At 46.5% G+C, this 9,225-nt stretch overlaps 1 protein-coding gene across 2 annotated transcripts in view; it reads left to right on the top strand.

Annotated features, from left to right (window-relative positions):
* Positions 1-1,679: 1,679 nt before the first annotated feature.
* Chd6 (chromodomain helicase DNA binding protein 6) overlaps positions 1,680-9,225 on the top strand; it is a 140,874-nt gene continuing 133,328 nt past the window's right edge. For both annotated transcript variants that reach the window (XM_048349357.1, XM_048349354.1), the window contains exon 1: positions 1,680-1,769. The gene's annotated coding sequence lies outside the window, so the exon portion shown is untranslated. The remainder of the gene's footprint in view (positions 1,770-9,225) is intronic.

Genomic DNA, 9,225 nt, shown 5'->3' with positions numbered 1-9,225 from the left:
CCTTGCTTAAAAAAATATTATAACCTTGGGTCTACAACAGTATCTAGCTCTTACTATATTAAAGGAAGAAGAGGGGGAAGAAAAGGTTCGGAAACATCAGGGCCTGCCTGCCATAAGTCAAATAAAAGAGCCAGGTGACAGAGGTGGTTAAGGGGATTACTACCTCTGCATTTTCAAGCTAAACAAATCTCTGATGTCTGCCAAGAAGTAAGGAAGTGTCATTCAGAAATGAAGGCCGTAGGCCGAAAGCTATAGGAAAACCGGAATTTCGAAGACGCGAAAAATAGTCTCTCTGAGGGTGCAGCAGTGACCTGCTAAATCACGATGGTTATTACCCCCATACACTCAAACCATCCTGTCTTGAACGTTACCTGACAAATCGCTCAGATTGGAGTCATCAGACTCAGATCACTCCAGCTTTAATTAAGGTAAAATGCTGCTGCTCTAAAGTCAGAACCCTAACCAGGCTTTTAAAGGGTGGTGAGGAAAGCACTCAAGATGCAGGCAGGCAGGGAGTGAGGAGGGTAAGTGACAGCCAGGCCGGGGGAGGGAGAAGGCAGTAATGGGATGCCACAGGGAGCAGGCTGCCAGGCAGTCAGCTCAGACTCCTCGTCCCTCCTTTCCTAATTGCTCCTCCCCAACGGAGGTCTGATTTCCTTCCTCCCTTCATCTATTTACTTTGCGGCATCTATCACCACTACCTGCCTCTTGTGTTTATTTATTGTCTTCTCTTTCGCCTGTTCCGTGAGAGAGCAAGGGGCTTTGACTGCATGCAGTATCCTCCGGTTTGGGGGTGAGCACTTTTCAAAGATTAGCTGCAGAGGCATGAATTAAGGAATGTAACAATTAGTTGAATCTCTGCCACAGGCCAGGCTCTGTCCTTGAGGATGCCGCAAGGGTGGTTAGCAGAGTTAGGCCCGAGAATAAAACACCTGGTTCTATGGAGGTACATCCAAGCGTACTGCAGGATCCCCGGGGCTGGAAAACTCCTGGGGCGTGCATCCCCCGCCCCTCCGTGAAGAACCCCGCGGTGTGCCCGGGCCGACCGGCAGGGAATGCGGCTGGAGGCAGACACGGCCCCGGCTCTGCTTTTTCGCATGACCGCCTGTTTTCTTCTTTTCCTGCCCGGAGGAGTCTGGGCCGCAGCGGAGCCCCCTCAGTCATAGGACGCCCCCAGCCACATCCTCCCCCACCTCCCCTCCGGATAAACCAGTCCCAGGTTTTCCAGAACGTTCGCCGCCCCCCACCCCCTACCTGGGAGACCTCCACCTGAGGGTCGAACCCTCGGCCCCGCCCCCGAGCGCCCCAGGTCCCCGCCCCCTGCCTGCTGCGGTCTGCGGTGCGCTGGACCCCGCCCCGCCCCCTCCGCCCGCGGGACCCCGGCCCCGCCCCGCCCCCGTGGCCCCTCCGCTCCGTCCCGGGGGGCGGGGCCGCGCGCAGCGGCGTCTCTAAGGCGGAGGGGGGGGGTCCGCGAGGCGAGGGGGCGGGGCGTCCTTGGCGCCGGCCAATCAGAGCCGCGATCACATCCATGCAAATACGAGCACAATGGAGCGAGCCCATCACTCGCCCCTGCAAGCAAGCTTGAAACGGGCTTGTGTCTGAGCGGCAGCCAGGTTGACCAATGAGTCTGTGTTTTGGACCAGCGAAGCCCAATGGCGCGGCAGAGAAGGCGGGCCCGAGCTGGGTTAGGGTGTCCTTGCAGGGTGTCTGAGCTAAACTTCACCAAATAATAGCTGTTTGTATTTTGGCTGCTGCAGGAGCCATTTTAGGTAAGTTCTTCTCTTAACTTTTTATTTTCCTCCCCGGTCTCGGCGGACTGGCCTTGTCCGTAGGTCCCCGGTCCCGCCCCGCTGGCCCGGCTGGGGTGGCCACTATGAATGGAGCCGGGATGGGGGTCTGCGGCGGCGCGAGGCCCGGCCGGGGTCCGAGCGGGGCCGGCCAGGCGGGCGGCCTGGCCGGAGGGACGGCAGCGGCCCGAGGCCTGAAGCCAGGGGGGCCCGGGCTCCGCGTCATCCCGACCCCGTGGGCGCAGGGGCCGCGCTCGGACCGGGTGCCGTCCTTGGAGCGCGCCTCCGCGGGGCCGCGCGCAGGGGCGGGGGTCCCGCAGACCCCGGCCGCGGGCCTGGCGGCGGGGCGGGGCGTGCGGAAGCCTCCCTCCCCCTTCTCCCCTCCGGCGAGCATCACGGAGTGTCGCGGGGGGGGGGGGGAACCCCTAGGGCCGGGCGTTCGGGCGGGCGGGGCGGAGCCGGGGTGGCCGCTGCTCCCGCCGCCGCCCCCGCGCCGAAGTTGCTGGGTTCGCGTCCTGCGTCTGTGTGGTGTGCAGGGGTGGAGGAGGGTGGACCGGTGCCAGGCTGCTGCTCCGGGAGGGGGCGGGGCGGGGGCCCCGGCGCGCGCCCGCACCCCGCCGCCCCCTTCGTGCGCACTGGCGCGCGCTCGCCCCGGCCCTCCGAGCCCCGGAGGGCTCCGGCGCAGCACCGCTGCCAAGTTTCGTGCTTTATGAGATTGCATGTGTGAGCTGGAAAATGCAGAGGGGCGGGGGGTGGTGGTGGAATCTGTCCCCCCTTCGGGGTATTTATTCCTCTGTCTGTGGAGAAGTCACAGAGTCTGTCGCTCTCACATTTTCAGGGATATGCTTCTCAGAGGTGCAGAGGATTTGTTGGCAGCTTTCTGGATTTTTCTTCCTTCCTTTCTTTTTTTTTTTTAAGAGGATGTTATTAGGAAATCCCCGCACTAGTGAGATAATTGAAATTAGAGTTCTTTGCAGCTTCGGTTTTATTTGATCCAATTAAAAATGCATAAGCAGGCACTTTATATTTGTGTACATAGAATATTCCTAGTCTGTTATGACTAATAGGACCTTGGTTTTCGCTAGTGTGGGGATCTAATAAGGCAGTCTAATTCAATTTGGAGCTTGTAGGCCCGTGTTGTCCAAATTAGGGTTTATGGACCATTAGTAATCTGGCCAAGGTTTCTAGTGTATCCTTGGCCTCTTTGAACGTCTTTCCCTGGAGCTCTGTGTGCCTTATTCCTCCTCATCCCCTGAAAACTATTCATTTCTGGGGTGATGGATCCACGAACAGACAAAATACGCATCTTAAATAGTTGCAGTTCCCAAGGTGTCTGGAATATCTCACCTGAGATTTAATTTTCCAAGTTGTATATAAGAATAACCTTCCAACAAGGCCCCAGAACATTTCGACATTTCATAGGGTCATGCATGAGAGGCCTTTGGGAAAGTCGAGACAGAGACCACCACTGTGAGGCTGGTGGTGATCTTTCTGACTTCACTGGGGGTCTGTCTCATTGGCACAATCGTTTTAATTGGAAGCCAATCCGAAGATCAGGTTGGCATCCTCAGAGAGAGTTTTTTGTGAACTTTATGGCATTCTGGCAGCAGAAAGAAGACTTGAGAGCCATGGATGATAAAATGATTAAGCATGAATTGGCCAGGAACATGTCTGTGCCAATCGGAACAGGTGGTTTCCTATAAGCAACCCATCACTTTAAACCAAAGGCTTGAGAAAATATAGTGTGTTAAGATGATTAATTTTAAAGTTTGCCCTGTCCTGGAGCAGATTTCATGGGTGGACTGAGAGTCTGTGGTGTTTAAAGAGTGAGGTAACCTGTACTGTGCATCTTCTATTTTTCCTTCTTCTCCTTAATCCCCTTCTCATCTATAAGTTAGTTTTGGAATATCTCCAGTTGTAAACAGACCGTGGTGCTGTTCTTGGTATAGCAAAGCAGATTTCTTGTACAGTTCGAATTGTGCCTCAGTGTTGCTGTCTCACCCAAGTCTTGATTTTTTTTTTATCCTGCAGTTAGCTCTTTTGCCCTTCTGTTACAGAACCATAAACTGTCAGTGATTGCTCTTACCGCAACTTTTAATTGCCCTCTATCTTTATTATTATTTTTGTAGTTTATTATTAGTATAGTTGAGGAGTCTCTGTACTCCTCAGTATGTTGCTTCAGGGAAAACCACACAAGAAGTTGAAAGACCAGTTAGAGAATCACAACAAACCTTGCTGCATTTCTGGAAGAAAGTACTTATCGATGAATGTTGTTTATTGATTTACTTTTCTTACGACTATTAAATACCAAAGGAAATCTGAAGCGTAATTGGATCTCTTTAGGAGAGAGCATGTCTTTGTGATTTTACTAATCCAATATTGCAGAAAACTTACCGGAAACAGTAGGCCATTGGGCTACTGCTGTGTCTTGTAGAGCTCTTTGATTTATTTAAATTTCAAAGACTTTTTTTTTTTTGGTGTGGACATACAACTTAGCCCTAAGCAGAACTTGTGGTTATGTCTTGTATCCCAATAGGCTTTGCTCCCACCTTATGTACTGATGTTTTTCAGTTTTCATGGGCAGACTATTTGATCAATTACCATATGAATCCCACGTGTTCTGAAGCCCTTTGAACAGGTTTTGGCATTCAGAGACTACTTGCAGAAGAACTTTTGGTACAGGACAGTGACAATGTACACATGAGCTAAGCAAATTGTGCTGTCACTTTTTTTCTTCTCCAGCTTTCCCCAGTGTAGCAAAGCTTGAGATAGTTTAGTAAGTACCTAGTATATATTAAATGGCTCGGTATTATTAAATGCCTAGTACTTTATGGGTCTAGTCCACCTTCATCCCTCATAAAAGTTGTGTTTAATTCAGGTGAAAAGCTTCAGTGAATTCCATGGAACGGATTGCATTCCCTGTGTCAGCTTGTTATACTGAAAACTGTGTGAAATACACAAAATAATAGCCAAGGCTTAGGTATCTTTTCCCTAGAGAACATTTTTGTTTGCAGTGGAATGTGACATACTTAGAAGAACAAAAAGAACTAGCTGGGACTAAATACCTGGTATGTGTCCAGCACTCAGCCAGGTACTGAGGACAAAGTGCTGTGGCAGCCAATTCATGAAGGTGGACTTGAGAGAAAGGAAGTAACTAGTCAAAGCTGTAAAGCCAGTAAAAGTAGAGTTAGGGTTCGAACCCATATCATCTGGATCCAAAGTGTGTGTGTATGTGTGTGTGTGTGTGTGTGTGTGTGTGTGTGTAGCAACTCCTCCAAAGATACTTTTTAAAAGTTCAAAAGTACTTGTAATATGTTGTAATATGGTACCAGATTAGCTGATACACTTTCTTTTAGTTTTTCTTACACATGTGTTCCTTCTTACCTTTCCATTTCAAGGATTTTGTCAGTGAAGAAAGGTGTATTAGATAGTGAGGGCATCCTTTCCCTTCCTCTCCATAATTGCACTCAGGAGTTCAGGCACAGCCTTGGGTATGATAATCATGAAGTTCTCAGGGAGTGTGCTCTCACTTTTTCCTTGCTAAAATATTCTTTTCTTTTCTTTGTGTTTGTGGAGGCGTGATACCATGAGAAATTTTGTTACTTCCATAAAAGTCCTGGAGGTAGTAAAATGGAGTTATTTTAAAATATCCACCCCTTCATTCCCATTTTTGAACAAAATCATTAGCATAAAGCCCAAGGAGATGTTTATTTTTTTTTTTGCCTGTAACACCTGTGTTTGTTGGTTTTTATAGTTTGTGATAATGTATCTGTATGTCCTCTTTTTGTGTGGATGTGGTTAATTGGAGATAAGAGTCTTCAAACTTTCCTGCCTGGGCTGGCTTTGAACCATTATCCTCAGATCTCAGCCTATGGAACAGTTAGGATTACAGGAGTGAGCCACCAGTGACTGGCTCAGTCTTTTTTGTTTTTATTTTGTTTTATTTTTTAGTGTAATTTTCCATCATTCTTTTCTGGGACCTTTTGAATCTGTGATGTATATATGATATAAATTCAGTAGCCCCTATTTTGAAGAATCAAAGTAGTTTTTTTTTTATTTCAACTGATGAATGCTTTTGCTTTATAATTACAAGGAAGGACTTAAAAATAACAAGGAAAAAAAAACAACTTTTATCTTCCAGTACACTCCTGTTGTGCTTTTATCTGTTATTGCAGAAGAACTTAACATGCTAAAACAACATTTGAAAACTTCAGGAATAAGGAAGAGTAGAACTAAAGGATAATCCCAGGATGCGAATCCAAACCTACATAGAAAGTGATGGACAGATACTTGAATTTTCTAAATAGGTGAAGGGAGATTTTTCACTTTTCTGTCCCTTAAAGTTATTGTTTACAGATTTTGTTTTTATGAAGCAGTCAGTCAAAATTTTAATGTATTTCATATTTTCTTATATACTGGGTAACCAAGGTATTTTATTTGGGGAACCTATTTATTTACTGGCCCTGGAACTTGAACTTAGAGCCTGGGTGCTGTCTCTGAGCTTTTTCAGTTCAAGGCTGGTGTGCTACCTATTGTGCCACATCTCCACTTCCAGCTTTTTGGGTGATTAATTGGAGATGAGAGTCATGGACTTTCAATCCACAGATCTCAGCCTCCTGAGTTGCTAGGATTACATGAGCCTCCATTGCTGGTCAGCCTTGTCTTTTTTCTTTCTTTCTTTTATTATTATTATTATTATTCTAAGATTGCCTTTATCTGAAAGGGCTGGCTTCCGGTTAGTATTGAACTTTAGTTCCTACCTTCTTAGAGGAAGACTTTTTCTTCTGAGACTCAGGGAACCCTTAGGGAATTGGTGACGCGTCTGTGAATGCCACAGAGTTTTGTTATGTGAGCTTTTGCTGATTCTGTGTACAGAGCTAGTTCATGGATGTTCGTGATTCCCAAACTTATTTCCTACTCCCATCTCTCTTCACTTGCCTGCCCCTCTCTCTCCCTCCACCCCAATCATTGACTTAAGTTATACCAAAACTTGTTTTGTATGCTCCAGGTTGGCTTCTACTGGAGGCTGACTTCCTCAGGCGTTTTTGCCCTTGAGCAGGTTCTGTAGTCTCAGCCTATGTCAGTTGGCCTGGGGAGGGCACCAGGGGCTTCTGCATTCTTCTGGGCAGCCCTCCTTTCTCCCTTGTTCTTAAGGGAACTGATCTTTCTCTTTGGAGCTTCTCCCTTGTTCTTAAGGGAACTGATCTTTCTCTTTGGAGTTAAGGTTGGAGTCCAGGGTATGGGACAACTGTAAGACAGCCTTGAAGGGCCTGGGATTCTCATTCCAGCCATCAGCCTCTGCAGGTGGGATTAGAGGGGAATCTGTGGCAAAAGCTCATGAGAGGTTTTGCTTTTTGTACTACACTGCTGTGTGTGTGTGTGTGTGTGTACGCGTGCATGTGTACACGCATGAGTGTGCTGGTCTGGGGCTTGAATTCAGGGCCTGGGCACTGTCTCTGAGCCTTCCTGCACAAGGCTAGCATGTTCTACCACTTTCACCTTTTTTGGTGGTTGTGACTTTCTTGCCTGGGTTGACCTTGAACCATGATCCTCAGATCTCACAGCCTCCTGGAGTAGCTTGTATTATTGGTGTGAGTGACCAGCACTGGGCTTTTAATGTACTGCTTTTTATTCATTCTTCTATCATTTCATTCAACATTAGGAAAAGAACTTTCTTTTTTTCTTACATTGAATAGGAATAATAAAAATTACTCCCTCCATCTTTATATTCCCCAGAGTTTTATGAGATATCTTACAACTTCTATTAATGCTAAGTGGAGTTTTTCTTAAAATAATGTCTAGTTAAATGTATTATTCTGCAGAGGATATGAATACCAAGTTCACTTATACAGAAAAAGCATCTCATATTAAAGTTCCCAGAGGCTTCTTTTATGATTTACTTGAGGAAAAACAAATCGGTAAAACAAAATTCTGGAGCAACCAAAATACCCTAAGAGCAGCTCTAGGAGGTAGTTGGACTTGAATTTTTCCTAGATATTTCTTTAGGGAAGCCCGTTTGTTGGACTGGACATGAAGTTGAAAGCATGGATTAGTTCATTTGGTTGAGATGTAGATTGGGGAAAACGCTTGGTGAGGGGCCTTGCCAGGCTCCTTCCTATGAGGAGCCCTTGTCTATGAGTGAAAAAAGTGTACCTGGGCTCTCAGGAAAAACTAGCAGCATTTCCAAATCTTTTGAGGAATTATGTCTAGCGAACTAGATCCAGGTCCTTTTGGGTTTTATTTACGGAAAGAAATTTTACATAGTCAATACAGACTTTATTTACTGCTTTATTACTGTTCCCTATTTTGGCTTAACAATTGTAGCGATGTTAGCAGTGGGAAATCAACTATGGGTATGAATTTAAAAATTAGTCAACATTGCTGGTCATGTGACATTTGGATCACATCACAAATGATGACACCATTAGTTTGCTTCTTAAGCTTACCTCATACCGATACTGTCACTTTAAGGGATATTTTAAACTACATTCAGTTTAATGGAATTAGCAGGGGTTTGTTTGTTTGTTTTGCTGTATGTGTTGGGGATTGAAATCAGAGCCTGGACACTGGGCTGGGGATATAGCCTAGTGGCAAGAGTGCCTGTCTCATATACACGAGGCCCTAGGTTCGATTCCCCAGCACCACATATACAGAAAACGGCCAGAAGCGGCGCTGTGGCTCAAGTGGCAGAGTGCTAGCCTTGAGCGGGAAGAAGCCAGGGACAGTGCTCAGGTCCTGAGTCCAAGGCCCAGGACTGGCCAAAAAAAAAAAAAAAAAAATACAGAGCCTGGACACTGTCCCTTAACTTTTTTGCTCAAGGCTAGCACTCTGCCACTTGAGCAACAGCTCCATTTCTGGCAGTTTATTGGTGGTTTATTGGAGATGAGTCTCTTGGACTTTTCTCCCCCCGGGCTGGCTTTAAACTGCAGTCCTCAGATCTCAGCCTCCTGAAGTAGCCAGGAGCCAACAGCGCCCAGCTGGAATGAACAGTTTTGCTTTGAGTTGGAAAAGTACATCAGAATGATAGAGGACATGAAAAAGTATGTCGGTGACTGGTTCCAGAAAGGCATTGTCTTAAATGTATAAAATGATATTTTCGAGACCAGGCCACTCAACAGTAATCCTCACGTGGGTCTGTGGACTGTTTCCTGAAACAAGTTTAGAACTGGTACAGAAGCCTGTTGAATCTAGTAATAAAAATTTGACTCCTAGGGTCTTGGATTTTTTTTTTCCTGTGTATTCCACTTTTCTGGTATTGTATAAAAGTGTTAGCATATGATGGATTAGGAAAAAAAATAAAAAACAACAACAGCAAAACAACCCGAGATCACAGAGATCAGTACTCAGATGATGGGCAATTTCATCCTTACCTTGAAGCTTGTTTGAAATGCACATGCAGGCAGAAGTCACCTACCTACTGGAGGCCTAGCAGTCTGTC

The sequence above is a fragment of the Perognathus longimembris genome, chromosome 6 (genome assembly GCF_023159225.1).
Source record: "Perognathus longimembris pacificus isolate PPM17 chromosome 6, ASM2315922v1, whole genome shotgun sequence".
Lineage (NCBI taxonomy): Eukaryota > Metazoa > Chordata > Mammalia > Rodentia > Heteromyidae > Perognathus > Perognathus longimembris.
The sequence above is the reverse complement of the archived record's forward strand: the minus strand, read 5'-3'. Positions and strand labels throughout refer to the sequence as shown.